At 34.3% G+C, this 20,090-nt stretch overlaps 1 long non-coding RNA gene across 1 annotated transcript; it reads right to left on the bottom strand.

Moving 5' to 3' along the window:
- Nucleotides 1-10,561: 10,561 nt before the first annotated feature.
- Nucleotides 10,562-19,855, bottom strand: LOC123870107. The gene is made up of 3 exons (XR_006797011.1): nucleotides 19,746-19,855; nucleotides 18,709-18,714; nucleotides 10,562-10,572 (listed from the first exon to the last, which is right to left on the bottom strand). It is a non-coding gene; the product is annotated as an uncharacterized LOC123870107 (long non-coding RNA).
- Between the last annotated feature and the right edge of the window lie 235 nt (nucleotides 19,856-20,090).

The following is a 20,090-nucleotide window of genomic DNA, read 5'->3' as shown; positions in this document are numbered from 1 at the left end:
GCGACACGGCTTTGCCGGCAGGGTGGTAACTAGCCACGGCCGAAGCCTCCCACCAGACCGGACCAGGGATTTAGAAATTATAAAACTGTTCATTTCATTTAACATGTTTTCTACCGAAAAAAGCCGTGGGGAAAGCTAGTAGGTACTAAAAGTAAATAGTAGGCCTTCAGTTGATGTGGGTTAAGTCTCGAGCGAATGAAAGAATACAAAAAAGTAGGTCAGCCGTAATAACCCTAAAATTGTTGGCTGAATCAAAAAACGCTAGCCGTAATCCAATTTTCCTAGCTTGTTTGGCTAAAAATGTTTTCCATTAATTTTTGCATCGTAGAACCAATTCCGTAATCAAATAATTCATTAGTTAACTGATTGAAACATTAGGTATTTTGGTGTTTGGAATACGAATAGTTTGGATTTTAAGATAATTTAATCATCAATTCTATTTAAAACAGCACTAGTACATTTTTGCTTTCAATTTTGACCATCAAAATCCTTTTTTGCCAAGTTAGTGTAGCTTGGAAAAACATTTGAGTTTTTGAATGTGTTCAAAAATAAAGGTTTCTTTATTTTTCTTTCTTTTCTTTTTCAACAAATTATGCTACAAGGTATTTTGTATGTAAAAAGAGTTATGAGATTTACTAATTTTACCATTGAAATAGAAAATAGATTTTTTTTTTTTTTTTTTTTTTTATTAACTATCAAATATTGAACGTATTACAAATGCTTTTAACACAACAAAAAAACCACTAAGGTTTAGTATGTTGCTTATCATTCCGTCCATTAATCGATTTTGGGTATAGTACTTCCATAAATAATATATACATTATTTATAGAAGCACTAGGGAACATTACAAGATAATAATTTGTTATTTTTAATTTTTCAAAAATGGGAATTGTTAATATTTGTTTTGAAAGTATGATTTTAACTTGTGTTTAAGGTTAAATTCGGTAAGTCCTGACCTAAAAGTATTATCTAAACTATTTATTAGGCGAGGGATCATGTACGCGCTGGTGCGCTCACCATATTTATTTTTTGCAAAGATGGTAACTAGTTTTTTTTGAGTTACTTTGCGTGTCTGAATTTTGTTAATAACTTCCTTTTGTATGGCTAAATTAAAAAATTGTTCTTTCAGAAGCGTAAATTGTACTTTGTCATAAATATTAATCACTTTACAATACTTAAATATAAGATTTTCATTATTTTTTGCAAGTAGTTTAATATTAAGAGGAACAATGGTTTTTAAAATCCTTAGTTGCAACTGATAAACATGTTGTAAGTGCGACTTGTCGGTTCGACCATAGCTACTCAACCCATAAGCAATTATGGAGTCGGCAAGAGCATTGTACAGCATCAATTTGACTTTAAAATTTAACCTCTTTCTAATTATAAATAAGTTTGCCAAGAATGCTCTGAGCTTATCACATACATGCTTTATGTGCTCATGCCAGTTGAACTTATGGTCAATTATTAATCCTAAGTATTTATGCGAGTTAACTATTTCAATAGTGGGACAATTACAGTTGCTATGTGGTTGGTGCAAACAGTTATGATTATGCGCAATAAGTTTATGTTTTAACATGCTGTTAGCTTTTAAATTTGGTGAATGTATGTGGACTAATTTTGTCTTTTGAGAGTTTAATATTAAACCACTGTCATGACACCATTTATTTAAATTATCAAAGTCTTCCTGTAGCATAAGCAAGGCATCATTGACATCTTTAGCTGCTACAAGCATGCATGTATCATCAGCATATTGGTACGTAGTACAGTGGCAAAATATCTTATTCATATCATTCACATAAGCTATAAAATGCAATGGTCCAAGCACGGAACCTTGAGCTGTGCCCTCAGTTACTGTGATTGGTGCGCTATAGCTGTCACAGATCCTAACGCGGTAGCTTCTATTACTCAGATAGTTTTTACACCAATTTAAAAGAGATCCCCGTATACCTGAGTTTTCTAATCTTGTAATAAGCTTGTTGTGATCTAATGTGTCAAATGCACGAGAAAAATCAATAAATAAAGCCAGAACATGTAGTTTTTGGTTCATCCATGAATTAACTTGATCTGTAAAGTCTGACAATAACATTGTCGTATTCTTACCGGGCCTAAAACCAAATTGGCTAGAGCTTAAAATATCATTTTTTTGATAGAACACATGTATTTGATTACAGATATATTTTTCTACTATTTTATCTATGGAAGATGTTAAAGTGATTGGCCTATAATTATTTATGTCATCATATTTACCTTTCTTGTGTACTGGTCTTACACAACCTACTTTAAGTTCATCAGGATACGACTCAGTTTTAATACAGGCATTTATAAACTTAGCTAAAGGTTCTGAAATTATATTAGCAATGCCCTTGATGTCTCTCATTCTAACACAATCAAATCCTGGGGCTTTATCAATACGAAACCTATTTATTAATTTATAGACACTATCCGGCGTTGCCTTCCTAAAATACATGCTACAATTAGATTGTATCGTGTTGTTTTGACCAAGATTTAATAAGTTCTGGTTGCAATTCGGCAATATATTTTTCACGGTAGTGTCAAAGTTGGTCGCAAAGTTGTCTGCAATTTGCTGTGGTACACGACTGAGCGATTTAAAAGCATTTAATACAACCTCATCAATTGATCTTACTATCCTTCCTGCGATATCATTTAGTAATTGCCACAATTTTCTTGAATTATTAAAATTTTTAATTATTTTCTTTTTATAGTATAAATTTCTATAGTATTCAGTTATTTTATTTACCTTATTTCTTTTCCTATTGTATTCTAATCTTAACACTACGTTATTTTGATCTTTCTTCCATCTATGAAACAATTCATCTCGCTTATTACTCAAATTAATGATATTTTTATTTATCCATGGCGCCTGGCAATGTAGTTTTGAATTTATATTAATAATTCTCTTTGCCTTTGAATAAGCATTATTAAAAGTATCAGAAATGAAAGTATACATTTGCTGCGGGGACTGCATATTGTCAATATGAGACCAATCCGCACATAATTCCTCGCCTAATATCACAGGGTCATAAATAGGTATTTGCTTGCTTACAGTAAAGTTAAGTGATCTTGATTCGTAAATATTGCATAGTGCTATTATGGTCAGGCGATGATCCGCCAGTACCGTATCGACCGCAGCCGTGCAAGGGTCCGCCGTGTGGGAGCGCACAAAAATGTGATCAATGCACGATTTTGTAGTTAAACTTAATCTTTTTTCAATACGTGTATAATCACTAATACCACACTTCAGACCCTGTTCTGCCAGTAGGTTTAAATACTTATCTCTCATTACGGATGACAATTTCAGGTCTATGTTCATATCTCCAATAACTATAATGTTGACAAAGTGCTGTAAGTTATCTAATAATAGTGACAATTCATTAATAAATAGCTGCTTATTATAAGATGGAGGTCTATAAATTGCACACAAGGCGATTACTGTATTACACGGTGTTTTAATAGAACCAATTATCGACTCAAATGTTTGTGAACTATAGGTCATATAAGTAAATTTTAAATAGTTCCTTATATACACGATAACACCTCCGCCTTTTCTATTCGGTCGCAGTTGTGAATGCATTTTATAGCCAGGAATGTTGAACAAATGACAGACATTCTGTGCTATACCTACTTCGGTTAATATTATTATATCGATGGGATGTAAACTTATTTCTATTAGATGCAGCAACTTAGCGTAGTTTTTTGTTATTGAACGTATATTAATATGTATAGCTAAGAGATTAATGTGACAATTCGGAAGTTTTTTGATAAAGTTGTTGCAATTTAAACAATCAAAGTATTCAGTTATTTCAGGTGATTGTATATAATTACTATCCATTACAATTTATATGCAAAAATATCTTTTGAAATGAAAATAATGAAATACTTGAATAACTAATATTTATAATATAAATAAGTGCAGGTAGGTAGGTAGGTACTCACGTTATTTGGTTAGGGATTCAATATCCGACATGGATCTAATTAAATGCACTTTACTTTCCTTTGTTTTCCTTGCAAAAACTTTACCATTTTTACACCAGATAAATTCATATGTTGGACGTAGATTTTTTTTAGCGTTATACAACAACATTTTATTATGCGGTGTTAGGGCTTCACGAATAAAAACTGGATTTTTAGCCACTTCGTGCAATGCATTAGTTACAATGTCACCAACTGTAGGAGTCACTTGCTTGGCCGCGGAAATCCATTGTTCGCGGGACTTTATCGTATGTAATTCCACGAGAAGGGAACACGGGTGATCTTTACGGATTGGCATGCAGCGGGTGGATTTTACATCGTCTATGGCCACCTTAAGCTTGGTGGCAACAGATTTCATAGTTTCCAGGGGTTTTTGTATAGCCACTTCAGGTAGTCCAGATATTTCCAAGGAATTCAAAAGTGCTTTTTGTTCCATTTCCTGCATCTGGGTCTCAACGCAGACTACTCGAAGTTCAAGGTTCTTATTTTTGTTTTGAAGTTCGTTATTTTTGTTTTCTAGCACTCTAATTCTACTTTCTTGACCTTTAACACACTCTTCCAAACTCGACATCTGTTCACCTAGAAAATTGAGCGAAATTTCAAATTCTTTCTTGAAGTCCTCGAATTCTTTCTTAAAAATTTTTTTCATCTCCGATGTTATCTGACTGATTAGTTTGGAGTTTACGTCCTTGCTAAGGGGTGCTTCTTCCTCATCGTCAGATTCGTCCACAGAAACAAATGTTGACGATCTGCGTGACACGTTGCATATGCATTCGGCGCAGCTCCATTCTAATCCAGGGGTGTTTCGAAGAGTCGCCAGCTGTTTATTGGACAGCTTCGCACATTCATGGGTAGCGTGGACACTTTTTTCACATCTGCTACACACTATACCAAAAACTTTCTTAGTTATATTTTTATTACACGTAAAACATTTAGTAAAACCCATTTTTGTAATTAGGTATTCTTCGCGTAACACAATACACTGTGCGTAACGTGCGACGCCAAGCGACGGAATGATGATACCCACTGTTTTGAAAACAATTAGTCGTTAAATTTTGTCACATCACACTTTTGTAGAACTAATTAATGATCATTTAATGATTTAGAATGTTGACTTTATACTGATATAGGAAATAGTCCGTGATTATAACACAGATTTGCATATCAACTACTACAAAGTTGCTAGATCGGTTTAGTATAATTTTGTAATGACGATTTGAGCAAAATTCAGGAATTAACAAAAAAAGGAATAGAGATTCAAAAGAACGGGTACATGCAAGCGGATCTTTTTATTTAAAAAAATCAATGTGCGTCTATAATAAATAATTATTTTAATGGCTACAATGAGATCAAAGCCAATCAAGTAGCCAATAAAGGTTTACGCCTAATTAGCAACTATAATATCGTGCATTTAATAAATTAATCCGTTAATCGTATCATCAGTATAATAATAACTATTATCATTTACATTATAGTTATCTCTGTCATACAATTAATATAGCACATTACTACCAATTATATTCTAGATATCATGAATAATATCAATCACATAGATCTAAATCTACTTACTGCAGTTAATTAGAAAGAAAACTTCTTGAAAAAAAGTGTCTCTGACTGTTTATATTTTCGCGGTCCACCCGTTTAACTAATTTAAAGAAATGTACATAACTTGCATTCCACCCGTTTAACTGATTTTTGAAAAGTACAGATATAAACACCATTTTTATGCCAGACAAGTGTAAATTAAAAAATTATAACACCCCCGACATGAAGGTTACAGTAACTAGAAAAGAGCTGATAACTTTCAAACGGCTGAACCGATTTTCTTGGATTATAGCCAAGAACACTCTCGATCAAGCCACCTTTCAAACAAAAAAAACACACAGACACATACACAGATACACACGTCAAACTTATAACACCCCTCTTTTTGAGTCGGGGGTTAAAAATCAAATAGTTTCCTCGGGATTTTAAAAATTTAAATCAACATAGACTAAGTTGCGAGCATCATCTATCTATTTAGTAATATGTACAGAGATAGCTTGGATCCCGAAAATAGACATAGGCTACTTTTTATGCCAGAAAATCAAGGAATTCCCACGGGATTTTTCGTAGACGAAGTAGCGGACATCATTTAGTACCATATTAAGCAAGACTTACTTTTCCCACTAGTGTCTAAGTGCGTATTTTCATCCTTTGTTATATTTTCGCAATCCACTAGAATAAAAATCTTGAGCAATTTTGTCTACCACACAAACTGAAATAGGTTAACGATCAATACCATTAAATTAATACCACGCTGAGAACATAAGTCGAACCACTCTCGCACATTTACTAGGAGCTATAAATAGGGATGACAATGATGATGTGACACCAATTTCGCTAAGGACGATGGGAATTAGATTAACCAACATTATCTGATTACTACAAATACTAATAAATAAAATAATACTTCAAAAATATAGTCTATATATTTTATGAATCTAACAACGATAAAAGATAGTAGGTAATATTATAACAATCCATACTAATATTATAAATGCGAAAGTGTGTCTGTCTGTCTGTCTGTCTGTCTATCTGTCTGTCTGCTACCTTTTCACGGCCCAACAGTGCAACCGATTTTGACGAATTTTGGTATAGAGTTAGCTTATATCCCGGGGACGGACATAGGCTACTTTTTATCCCGGAAAATCAAACAGTTGCCACGGGATCTATAAAAATCTAAATCCACGCGGACGAAGTCGCGGGCATCCTCTAGTAGTCTATATTTTTATGCATCCAACGATAAAAATAGGTAATATAACAATTATTCATCTTATAGCGATTTTTGCATGAAAAACCTAAGCCCAGCTGTGGACGTCTACTGGTAGAAATGACGAAAGCAACTTTGCTTTATCGGTAAAAAAAAATTGTTTCTAAATCACATAAATTGTTGTTACCTCAGCGAGGTGTCTTAATTACTCAATATCAAGGATGAATGATGAGCTCATTTGACATTTCTTTTTAATCCATTGAAGGTTTTCCACGAAAAAATATTTTCATATTACTCATTGAAGCAGCAATGTAGATTCTAACTTACCAATTTCAATTGGGTTTTTAATGCAATACATATATTATTATATTTTATTGCTGAACAATATGTTAGTGAAACACGCCGCTGTTCTATTACTTTTATGTTACCTTATATATCAATATCACAATAAATCAAACAAAATGATACAAAAAGCTTGATCAATTTTATTGCTTATTGAAAGAAATCCCACTTTCAATATTCATTCGTTTTGAACAACGATGACAATAAGAGTGAAGAATTTCCAATAAAACCTTTATTGTTGTAGAATATCTCGTTCAAAGTATCGGAACTAATTATTATTGACGGAATAAAATATACAAGGGAAGAGATAAGGCGACCTGATAGACTGAAAGATAAACAAGTCGCCCGTGGTGAAGGAACAAGGGAATATAATTGGTTCGTTAAACGTGCCAACTACGGTTAATTGTTGCAAATGACCGTCAGTTAGATAGCTATAAAAGGAGTCGTGATCATTCTGGATATAAAAGTTTGTTCCCATTTTGGTAGAACAACCGTTTTGACGCCCACTCTCTCGTTTTTATCTAGTCGGTAATAAATTTACATTCATAAATGTGTGCATCTTGTGAAATTTTTGTTTTAATGTTGATTAAACAAGTCTAAGACTAAACCTTAAATTCGATAGTTTTAATTTTATTTATTTTACTTTAGGCATATTATCATTTTTACTGCTGTTACGAGTTTGATTTATTGACACCGTATCATTTTTTTTGGAAAAGTAGAGAATCTTTGAAATTGAAGACATTCCTTTGGGCAAGATCTTAGATAGTAGAGAAAAGAATAGATGATTTATTGGATTGTTTTAGTCTGATCTATCACACATACAGACCCACTCGTAGTTGCTACCTACATATTTTAATGAAAATCCCTTAGTTTGGGGTATGGGCAAATAATTATAACTTTTTTTAGAACTGTTAAAACGATTTTATCCAAATAATTTTGAAAAAAATTGTTAGAGTATTATTAATTAATTGTATCTTGACCTTGTAATAAATTTAATAATTATTTTTTTGATGTACAAAATCTCTAAACAAAACTAAAATGACAGGTCTTTTAATGCCATGCTTCCTCAGGAATAGGATTAATTACACTACATACATTTATACCTGTTAATTTAGTTCAATTAAATGATTGTGTGCAATAGAATATTTTCATTGTGTTAAACAAAAAAGTCATTATTTCTTTGTATTCGATAAAAAATCTCAATGCATCTTTGCCACTCAAAAACTGCGCCAATATGTAATTTCCCTGACCTCAGTAAACAAAAGGGCTTGAATACTATTAACGACGTCGTTATTTTTGACGGCACGGAAACGTTTGATTATAACGCAAACGGGCACTGAGTGCACTTGCCATATCTAGGGCATCTAGTATTCAAGATGCATCCGTTGATTATTTGATCGTCTCTAATTGCGATTGAAAGTAGGAAATATGGCAAGCTCAATTGTTCATTCAACAGGAATGTTTCTTATTCAACTACGAGATTCTATATGAATGAGCCAGGGACTAGTTTTCAATTGAGCCCTTATAATTAACTAGATGTTGCCCGCGACTTCGTCTGCGTGGATTTAGTTTTTTTTAATCCTGTGGGAACTCTTTGATTTTCCAGGATAAAAAGTTGCTACTGTCAATTTCCGGGATGCAAGCTATCTCTGTACCTTTCACATAAATCGGTTAAACAGATGCGCTTTTAAGAATCCCGTGGGAACTACCGGATTATCCGGGATAAAAAGTAGCCTATGTCCTTCTCTGGGATGTAAGCTAACTCTCTACCAAACTTACCATATTCAAACCAAATTCTTCATACCAAATTACCATAATCATCTTCTCGATATCTTATTTCCACGGCGTGTGATATTATGTTCACGATATCCAGGAATACACTGATAGCAGACGATTGAAAGGCATTTTCAAATTAAATTAGACCTTAAAACCCTTGTGTTACAGTTAACATCATTAACATCATTGACATTATTTAGATGTAATAATCCTATCGCCATTACTAATTACATTTGGTACAATAATTGTTTATTGTTCCAAATTATCCATGCGGTAATTATCTAATCCCAATTACAAATTAGGATGTTATGGATTTACGAGATACAAATTAGTTTATCCATACTCTATACTAAGTTTATAAATGCGAAAGTGTGTCTGTCTGTCTGCTAACTTTTCACGGCCCAACAGTTTAAACGATTTTGATGTGGTACAGAGTTAGCTTACATCCCGGGAAAGAACATAGGCTACTTTTGTCCCGGAAAATGAAATCTAATTCTGAGAGGAGATCCGTGCTCTGTAGTGCACCGGCGATGGGTAGAGGTATAATTAATGTATCATAAAAGATTTTTAAGTAAAAAAGCTCGTTTCGTCAGAATTTTTTTAAGGGTCTAATGATCTAGCATCATGGTTGGAATTTATAAGGGCCTAAAAATTTAATGACCGCCATTTTTCATTTTTAGATTAAGGCTACAAACAAGCAAGGACGAGAATGGCCTGGCATGCCTTTTGTTTTTGATTGATTAGCGAAATTGCGCAAGTAATTCCAGACAAAATATAACGTGGAAAGATAATCCTCTACAAACTTTTAATGATCATAATCATTATTGATATACTTAGAGACAATTTGATTGAAATAGCAATATCAACTAAAATCTTCCTCATCGCTTTATTCTTAACTAGATGATGACCGCGACTTCGTCTGCGTGGATTTATGTTTTTGAAAATCCCGTAAGAACTCGTTGCTTTTCCGGGATAAAAAGTTATGAGTTGATTGGATGTCGACCACACAAGGACAACGTTCACGGTTACTCATTGTTGTGTGTTAGAATGGTGAAGTAGGAACAAGACTGTGAAGTTCCTGAGCACACTTTCCAAAATTTATCCAATAAAAGATCGATATAATAATATGATCCAAACAAGTAACTAGGTAATGTATAAAAACTATTTATTTATTCTTCTTTCAGTACTCAGCCAATTATTCCATCATTGCCAATTTCAAAAAGATACAAGTAATTCGAAAAACAAGTGTTCAGGAGAGGTTTCGATGAATAAAACCAGATATTAATTGGTTCCGAACTTTCGGGTTCGCGCAGAAATGTTTCCATTTTCATAGTTTCAAAAGTTGCAAACGAAAAACAATTTTAAACACAAACAGCTAAGGTTCAAAATTGTGTTAATTAAAACTTCTGCAATGATTAAAAGTGCACTTTTTAAAAGTATTTACTTTGCAAATATTTTTATTTATCGTCGTTGCATAAAATTGAATTCGTTAATAAATTGCCTTATGCTTGCAATTTTATGCTTAAAGTGACTTTATTTACTTTTTCTGAACAACCGGTTTTAATGAAATTTCGTAAAGAGATAGCTTGCAACCCGGAGACGAACATAGGCTACTTTTATCCCGAAAAATCAAAGAGTTCTCACGAGATTTTTAACAACCTAAAACCAAGCGAGTGAAGTCACGGAAATTATCATTATTAATTTATACAAACTTAAACCTTCATTCGACAACGCGCGTTGATTTTGATATATTGAGACCAACTTGGGGCCAACACAATGACAGAAATATGCAAATTACGTATGGAACAAAGAGACGATGTCCAAACAAGATTATGAAGGGAAACGTTCGGACATATTTATTCATATATGTGAATCCTTTCATTGTCTAATTAATATATATCATTTTAGTCCAAAGCCAAACAAAGATTTGGGTCCTATTAGAGAATAATCATGGAGCTTTTGGTACCTAACGTGTTTTACGACTTAGGAATTTCAACTATATAGCGGTGCAGAACTTTAAATAGGTACAATGCCTCACGGTCTGTTAGTAAAATAACCAGAGGGGAACTAGATTAAGTTTCTTTAAAAAAATCTACATAGCCATACCTACTGTAAAACCTATTCTGATTTATACCTATTTACATAATTTTATTGGACTAAAAAAGTTAAAATATTCCATAAAATAAACTTTCAAACCCTTTGGCAAACAAGCTCGTAGTTCGTACGCCAATGCGATAACTTAAATTACCCTAAGCTATTCATAACTTGGCGATAAATTACCTTCCATCTACTAATAGTTCGCGTGATATCACGACATTACGCGTATTTAAAAAGGGGAGAAATTAAATTAAATTAATTTCATTTTAAGGCACTCAGAAACAATAAAGGGATTGAATTTATTACCTGTGTTATGTGACATCGCGATAAAAAGTGGGCGATGATGGTAATTCATTCAGAAAAGTAAAGGTTTTCCAGCTTTTATGTTTTCTTGTAGGGTTAATTTCTTTTGGGAACCATAAATCGTACAAAATATAACTATAAAATATAAATATACATATAAAAAGAGCTTGGCACAGAATGTCAGTAAGAATTAATTGAATCCAGCCGTCTGAACCGCAGACGGTGAAAACTGATTTCGAGTTAATTAAGAATTTTTAATAAATTGAAATTTCTGAACAAGATTAATGAATTAATGTTCACATTACAACGCATGTCGAGCATTAGCTAGTAGAGAACAAGTGTAAATTAAAAATTTATAACACCCCCGACAAGTGAAGGTTACAGTAACTAGAAAAGAGCTGATAACTTTCAAACGACTGAACCGATTTTCTTGGATTATAGCTAAGAACACTCTTGATCAAGCCACCTTTCAAACAAAAAAAAACTAAATTAAAATCGGTTGATTAGTTTAGGAGCTACGATGTCACAGACAGATACACAGCTATACACACGTCAAACTTATAACACCCCTCTTTTTGGGTTGCGGGTTAGTAAAAAAAGTGATGCGTAGTTTTATGTTAGAAAACCGACATAAGAATTTTTTGTAAAGCTTAGTATTTTGTTTGATGCTACAATTGAATTTTGATTTCCTTTGATTGAAAATCTATGCGTAAATCCTGAAAAGCCTTTGCGAAAAACAAAACAAGAACGAAAAGAATTGGCTTATTTAACATATTTTTATCTGTATAACAAATTAGTTTATGTTCCGTAAAATCCTAGCTTAGCGTGAATCCGAGAAAACAAAAGTGGGATATTTTGTGAAAATTCCCAATAGGTATAAACCCAGTACTAAATAAATAGTAATAGAAGTCGTTCACCAAGGATATACGAAAAGATAAGGAGTGCACTGGAATAAATCTATTTATTTTCCTATATATAAGTAGACAGATAGATAGATAGATAGAAAAATTTACTACACACAAAACACAAAATAACCAAGACAACACAAAGAAACTAAAAACTATAAACAATTGTATGCAAAGGCGGCCTTATTGTTCAGAGTAAGAAACTAGGTGTGGCAGTAGGTAGGTAGGAATCTTATCTATCTCCAAAACTTCGGAACTTCCATCTTTAATTTCGGAAGATCTATCGAAGCTAAAGTCAAGTCTGTTACCAAAGAAATCAATACTCTTAACTTACTCAAGTAGTAGGTATTTCACGCACCAACTGATTACCTTGCATCAAGCCAAGTCTAATCTAAATCCAATAAAATATTTTGCCATAATATAGAATACTAGCTTATGACCACCACTTCGTCCGCGTGGACTACAATAAATTCTAACCAGTATTTTAAACCCCTAAGGCTTGAATTTGCAAAAAAAAAATTCAGTGGATGTCTACATCATAATACGAGTATCTGCATGCCTTTCAGCCCAATCCGTCCAGTAGTTTGAACTGTGCGTTGATAAACCAGTTAGTCTAGTTTTTGGTAGCCTTCTGTCTGTCTCATCATAATTCGCTAAGTACGCTACGGCACTAGTCAAAGGCCGTAAGGTAAGTCGTGCACATATGCGTTAAGTGTGTGTGGCGAGTTTATAGAAAATGGTCATAAGTGCGACAGGTTTTTGATGCAATAGTTTCGCCGAATCGCTACTCGAATTCTGAAGCAGACCGTACAGTTACCAACTTCATTCATAATTTTATTTATTCACAATTTTAACCTAGCTTACACTCCTCCTCTCGTGGACAATCACCCTAAGCACGTACAAATACTTGCCTCATACGGGTTTTAGCGAATGTATCCGTAAGCCCGAATCTCTTAATTTACGCCCCAAAGGGATTTGCTAAAGCCAAACATTGTTCGCTAATTATAACGGGACACATATGCCGGCTCCCACGAGGATTGCGCCAACTTAACGAAAGATGTGTTTGTTTGCGAAATGTCGTGAACAAAAATTTTAAAGCTTGAAACATGTAGAACGCGTGATGGCAACTGCATGACAGGATGTCGCACTAAACGCGTACTTAGATACTCTTGAGCCTATAGTTGGCGACAGAAAAAGGAACTCTGACATCAAATCTGCTCGGTGGTTTATTTAACGATATATTTCGTGAGGGGTCGATAACTGTGCAAGGTTACACAGAATGCGTTCGTGCGCTTGTAGCTTCAGTTGGCGATATTCAAAAAAAAACTCTGACTTCGGGCCTAAGTGGTGGGTAATTTATTAATGTACTAACTAGCTGATGAGGTTGAGATTTTTAAAAATCCTGTGGAGTTCTAATTTTCTGGGATAATAAGTAGCCTATGTTACTCTCCGTCCTTCCAACTATCTCTATGCCAAAAATCATGTCGATTGGTTGCTCAGTTAGGGTGTGAAGGAAGGACGGACAAACAAACACACTTTCGCGTTTATAATATTAGTGTAGAATAGATTTGGTGGTAGAAAGTACGGCTCACTTGTGAGTGTGTCTGCTTCTTCGTGATAGCCCTCAGACGTCGCATCACCGCTGCGTATTCCATTTGTTTAAGGCCTTAATATATGCTTCAAGTTGTGTGATTGAAGAGTTTTGGCCGCTTTACCGTGCACGTAGTATAAAAATCGCTCTTGTATGCTTTGATAACTTTCATGTGTAAATATACTGGAAGATACTTGAAATTCTGTTTACTTCGCTTATCAATCATGTTTTGACCATAAAACGCGTTTTATTCAGAAGTGGAAAGTGACGAAGATGTGGCAATGGTCTATGAAGGTCTGTACTTGAAATAATACGTGCCCATGCCAAGTATGTATTATTTTCTATATGAATCACTTTAAAAGTGTCTACGATATCTTACGTAGGCACCAACAGCTAAGGGCAACTAACAAACAGTTTGTGAACAAACATAATTCAGAATTCTAAATTTAAATTTCAAAATGGAGAGAACTTGAAATGATAATAAATCCGAGAATTAAAATAATATAATCCGTTCAAATTAGTTTTATTTAAATCTGAGTCTAGACAACTTTTTCTGTGCAAAATCACTGCAACGTTTCAATAAAATGTTCACCCTACATTAACAACGTCCCATCATAACCCTTTGTCTCGTCAAAAGCACTACACACCTATACTTTGTCTCTGGACATTCAGTGGAAAAACTAGCTTTAACTCTTGGCAATAAGGTCGAAAATCGTGTAGAACATAAGGGCGATAGGGACGGCTAATCTGTCAGCTGATCCTCTGAAAATCGTTTAAAAGCTGTCGCTTTGTTATTGTTTATTTAGGATGATTCAGTTGGAAGGTGCTTTTTGAGGCGAACCCTAATGCGATTGTCCGTCAGCCAAGTGTTAGTTGAGGGATATTGCAATCAGGTTTTCTGACGTTGCGATCAAATTCTAAATCTCGCTGTATATGGGTTCAGTAGGTGGACTCCGAAAAACCTGCATGAATCATTATTACAATCGCAGTTGTTTGATTGACTGAATTAAAGGGTTTCTTGTTGCCTGTTCAAAGCCGACAAAGTAAGCCTACGAGTATTAGAGAATAAATAATGGAGTTTTGATATAGTATTTTACGAGATAGTTTTAGTTATTAAGAATGAAATCTGTTAATTTCAAAAAATGGATTTTGAGGCCCTGAATAAGACTATACGCATTTTTCGGTGAAAGTCATTATGACTGGACTGGACTGGTCCGGCCCAGTCTAGTCAGTTAATGAGTTAATTATGCAAAAGACAAGTGAATTAAGAAGTTACATAGATTAGATTAGATGTAAAGATTGCGATTAGCTCTGATTGGTTAACACCATGCTAATTACATATTATATTGGCTCTCTCACTACTGGTCTATTATTTTTAAGACCGTTAGTCCAGCGAGATCCAGTAGAGGTCGATTGATACCTATAAATAATATATTGATACCTATAAAATAAATAATAATTAATATAAAATCATTGATTGAAAACCAGAGTATGGATGTGTGTAAGAATTTCTTAATGGATGTGAATAAAAGTCACGATGAAATGTAACTTTCAGCTACTGAAGAACGTTTTATCTCCGCATTGGTCCATTAAGAAACTTCCCTTCTATAAGAAAACTAAAAAGGTAAGGGAGACTATGCATGGCCCTCTAAAGCCTACAGTTTAATCTCATTTCGGCTCATGGAGAAATTGTGGCAGCGCCGTAAATTCTGATTTTAATATCTAATGGACACTAACTTTTCATTACGGAGAGCCTTTAAGCATTATTAAAGGAAACGATCAATTATAATCAACGATAAATTACAGTGTTTAGCTAGTTATTTTTAAACATTAATGGCATTGAGCAGCCAGACTAAGAATCACGTAGAATACAAAAAAAGTTTGCGCTATATACACGTACTTATAAGTAAATATTTCGAAAAAAATATATGATCTGGCAACAGTGGCAACTAATGGAAGTCATAGGTTCTTTATCAAGTCGAGTTAAATCAGAAAACTTTGTAATTGGAATGAGATATGTAGGTACCTCCTAGTTTGATAGACGTTGGGATTCTAAAGTACTGGAATCTAGACCATAAAGTGCAGCGTTAGCAGTTTGCTATTATTGTAAATTGAACAGTTGAAGAGAGCAACCGCCGAGTTCCTTGCTGGTTCTTCTCGGTAGGAATAGCATTCCGAACCAGTGGTAAATTTTTTGACGATTCGAAAGCTCTTATAAAAGTTTATTTGAATAAAAATATATTATATTCTATTCTATCTATTCTATTCTAATCATTGGGTAGTCTGATGACAACAAACGAGTCATAGGAAACCGCTCGATTCAAGCAGTGAAAGACCGTGGTGTATGGACATTCCCGCAAGAAGTCTATATCCAGCCAGCAATGGACGTCTATTCGTTGATGATCATGACAATGACGACTGGTGTAATTAGTTAATCTTAGGTACTTATCGTTCTATCGTAAATTACATCTCCGTTGGGCAGATGATAATAATTGCTGATTTATTAGAACTGCACTAAATAATATGGATCACGAGTTTCTACTACATATCTACAATGTTAACAATGAATAAGTTGATAAGTAATAAGATAGTTTTGAAATAAACAATCCACGGTCATAAAAAAAACTTTACAAAACATAGCAATAAAACACACTGCGCTAATAAACGGCGACGGAAAATCCAGATACGATAAGTAGAATCAATTCTATTATCTTAAACCCAAGCTGGACCAATCGCAGGGCGGACCACAAGAACGGACAAAAGCACAATTAAGTACAGAACGACCGTTAACGGGCTCTCTCCGTCACTTACTCCATACAATCGTAGTTCCAATTTCATTTGAATATTAAGCAACCAAAGTCCATGAAATTTTGCAGACATATTCTAGAAACTAACATCTGTGCCTGTGGTGTTTTAGATTTTTCTAATTTTTTTTTTATTTTAAATTAGAGCGGCTCAAAGATTTGTATGTGAATTAAGACCGCGTAACTTTGAAACCGAATATTTTAACGGAAATCTGGAAAACCACAGGCATAGATGTTCCCGGAACATTTCTACAAAATTCCATTGAGTATGATTGGTTAGTATTCCAATGAGAGACGAACTACGTTTGTATGGAGCGAGTGACGGAGAGACCCCTCTTAACAAAGGCGGGAGCTCAATTTGTTGCAGCCACCTTTATCTCACCCACTATTGACCCCTTTACCCTATTTTACTATCTAACCCTCCTAAACTACCCTACGGGTCATATGGACCCCGAGCAAAAAACTTTCAACTTCATCCTGATTTCGTATGTGGAATATTTTCTCAGTGTAATAATTGGTTGGGGTAATAAAACTATTATTCGATGTGAACAAAACATGTGGTTGAATTATCTACGCTTTAGCGACATTTCGAGAGTGATTTGCAATTTATATAGCCCCCTCCTGTGATGAGAGAGATACTATTGATTACTTTAATGTGCACGTGCATGTCTGTGGATTACTATAGTTGAAAATGCGAGGTATACTACTTGATTATACTCGTATTTGTCGTTTGTGCCAATATTTTTAACCCCCGACCCAAAAAGAGGGGTGCTATAAGTTTGACGTGTGTATCTGTCTGTGGCATCGTAGCTCCTAAACTAATGAACCGAGTTTAATTTAGTTTTTTTGTTTGAAAGGTGGCTTGATCGAGAGCGTTCTTAGCTATAATCCAAGAAAATCGGTTCAGCCGTTTGAAAGTTATCAGCTCCATTCTAGTTACTGTAACCTTCACGTGTCGGGGGAGATATAAATTTTTAATTTACACTTGTAATTTTAACTGTTATTAAATAAATATAACGCAAATATTTTAATTATTTTAGTTTTTATTATAGACAATTATGAATTGTCATAATTTATTATTATACCTAATTCGATAGAAAAATTTATGTACAAATTGAAACAACGCAGTTTGTGATACAATTTAGTTTAGATGCAACAGCTTATAATATTTTGTGTGTATCTATAGACGAGATAACTAATGGTTTTCGTCTAGCTATTTATTTGCTAATTAATTATTTGAAAATCAAGAAGTTAAGACATTGCTATAACTTTTCAATTCAAATTATAAAAAGACAGGTACATAAATTAATCCATCACAAGTTTATATCATCAGAATGGAATAATGAGAAGGTAATGAAACCAGCATAATTGCTTTCCGAATCTTGAGTGACATTTTATCCCGTTCAAATATTTCCGCTCCGTAAAATTTCGTGCACCAAAACCGGCGTGGCATTTCACTCGCCACCTTTGCATACGTTCCTTCGTCGCCCATTCCGCGTCGACGCATGCACTAATTAGTTGACACCAGACACCGACATATTCCTAGTTCCATAACTGACTCAGGAAGGGGGAGAGCCAGGTGTGAAATTGTCTAACCTATAACATTACTTTAAATTGCTCTAACGAGGTTAGATTTTTGGTGCAGTTAATTTTTTTAAGTTATCCTTACTTAATATTATAAATGCGAAAGTGTGTCTGTCTGTCTTTCTGTCTGTCTGTCTGCTACGTTTTCACGGCCTAAGCACTAAACCGATTTTAATGTTTGGTACAGACTTGGGATACATCCCGGGGAAGAATATAGGCTACTTTTTATCCCGGAAAATTGAAGAGTTCCTTCGGGATTTAAAAAAACCGAAATCCACGCGGGCGATATTTATTAATATTCTAGTTATTAATATACGGAAACAACTCAAAATCAGGTAGCACGCATTGCAAAAACCACAGAGATTTGACCCGCAATGCGTACGTCTGCGCTTTACTTCTTAAGTTCTAACCTATTTCCTAATATTATCCTAATAATATTGTAGCGGTTGCCACATTCGCAAGAAGATGTCGCTTCTATACTCAATCAATCAACAACGCTCGATGCACGACCTACGGCCTAGATGGCAGCACGGGTAGCTTAATCGAAAAACTCAAGGAGAAACACGCAACTTTCAATCGCATTGACAGAGCGTTTACCAAATTGGACTATATATAGAAGTTTCAACGCATAACCGTCGGCCCAGCTGGCGCTACCGAGCACAACACCGCTCGGTTGGGAAATTTCCCTATTGCTACGGTCGAGCACAGCTGCACAGCTCCCGTACAATATTATCGTGAAGTAGGTACATACAAACTGTAGAATACAGTTACATATAAACAGTATTTTTAGAATCTAACCCAGTTAATAATACCTAAACTAAAGAATAGTACAAAATTTAATTCATTGTGTACTACTTTTTGCAGGTGACATAAATTATATTAATGAATTAAATAATAACATGTTTTTTAAACTGTAAGCATCGACGGGTTAATTTTTTACATGAAGGATATCGCAGCACAAACTTTCACAAATAGATTTTAACATTTTTTATAAAACGTTTTGTCGGTGAAAACGGGTAACTCTTTTTCAGCATAGACAAACTTGACCGCAAACTGGCGACAAAGCTTTATTTAGTCTAGAGTCGCCACTCGCCAGTGCAGACTTTTCTTCTTTTGTGGTTACAAATAATTTAATGCTTATAAATTTTTTTCTTAACGTTTTTTTTTTAATATTATATTTATTTATTTACTATTATTATTGTTTTTTTTCTTAACCTATCATAATTGCTGAATGTAATAGAAAATTTGTCAGAGAAGCTTTTTTTTATGTATGTTTTGTTGGCAACCCTCCGACATGGTTATCGGAGACTTTGTATAGCTTAACACGGCATTTTTTCAACCTTATTCTCTTAGATTGTCATCATTATCATCACTATCAACCGATAGACATACAGGTCTCTACCACAAACCGCGCCAAGTTCTTGCACCGTCTGAATCTAGTTCGCTTCCTGCGACTCGTTTGATGCCGTCTATCTACCCAGAGGGATGTATTCCGACCTCTCTCCGAAGCAATTAATTAATTTAAATATCGCAGTTAAATTATTATTATTTCTAAAATAAATTTTATTTATTAATTTATTTAATTAAAGGCTTAATAAACAGTGAACATTTTACACTAAACTTTTTAGACCAAAGCACTGGATAAAAACTGAGACTGGTGTTTGAAATTTGCAGCCCAAATAGACCGTAGTCTGGGCTAGGGCTGACAAAAACTTTGTCCACAACTAACATAAATTGGCCTTAAAATAAAGTTTACGACAATTTTGCTATCACATTTGTAGTCTTCTTTATTATGCAACTCAATTGCAAAGGTATTCATCGCAATCCGCAATTAAATGACAAAAATCTACGGTTACCAGCCATTGTTATATTTTCACCGGTTCTCGAACAGAATGAAAGTCGACCGCAGACGGGCGGCAAAGCAAACTGACGACAAAGCTTCACT

The sequence above is a fragment of the Maniola jurtina genome, chromosome 12 (genome assembly GCF_905333055.1).
Source record: "Maniola jurtina chromosome 12, ilManJurt1.1, whole genome shotgun sequence".
NCBI lineage: Eukaryota > Metazoa > Arthropoda > Insecta > Lepidoptera > Nymphalidae > Maniola > Maniola jurtina.
The sequence above is the reverse complement of the archived record's forward strand: the minus strand, read 5'-3'. Positions and strand labels throughout refer to the sequence as shown.